Source organism: Myotis davidii, unplaced genomic scaffold (genome assembly GCF_000327345.1).
Source record: "Myotis davidii unplaced genomic scaffold, ASM32734v1 scaffold1754, whole genome shotgun sequence".
Classification (NCBI taxonomy): domain Eukaryota; kingdom Metazoa; phylum Chordata; class Mammalia; order Chiroptera; family Vespertilionidae; genus Myotis; species Myotis davidii.
Window position 1 is genome coordinate 455,048 of NW_006285993.1, and position 545 is coordinate 455,592.

Here is a 545-nt window from a genome sequence, read left to right on the forward strand (position 1 = left end):
AAGAGCGTCTGAGCATCCACAGCCAGCACGGGCCGCAGGTTCCCGAAGGAGGACAAGGGCTGCCCCTCCAGAGAGAAGAGTTGAGGCGGGACAATGGGGGTCACTGAGTCCTCTACACAGTCCTGAGAGACAGTGGTGGTTGGGGGTCTGCCTTGTCAGCTTCCCAAACCCACCCTGTGCTGGGAGGCCCCTGTGGCTGCTCCTTGCTCACCGGTAAGTGTAGCTTCAGTGTCTCACACGTCTGACTCAGCCCCAAGACCCGTGTCTGTCTGCGTGTGCTGTTCTTCGTCTCGTCAAAAACGGCGCGGGGACTTGCGCGCGTGGAGTCTAGAGCCAGGTCATAGGTGACAGTGCTGCGGACCTCTCCTGCAGGGGCAGGGCATCACGGCTTGGGCGTCAGACAGGCAGGTGGGAGGCCCGGCGCCTGTGCCCCGCAGCTGTATGGCTTGGGCAGCTTATCTGACCTCTTTGAGTCTCGATTCCTTATTTTTACATGGAGGACAATAATTGTACCTTCCCAGTGGAGAAAATGGAAAGAAATAGTG

The 545-nt window shown here is 58.5% G+C and overlaps 1 protein-coding gene across 1 annotated transcript in view; it reads right to left on the bottom strand.

The window, feature by feature from the left end:
• Window positions 1–72, bottom strand: part of LOC102754125 (integrin alpha-M) — a 5,198-nt gene extending 5,126 nt beyond the window's left edge. The window contains exon 1 of the mRNA XM_015559676.1: window positions 4–72. The gene's annotated coding sequence lies outside the window, so the exon portion shown is untranslated. The remainder of the gene's footprint in view (window positions 1–3) is intronic.
• Between the last annotated feature and the right edge of the window lie 473 nt (window positions 73–545).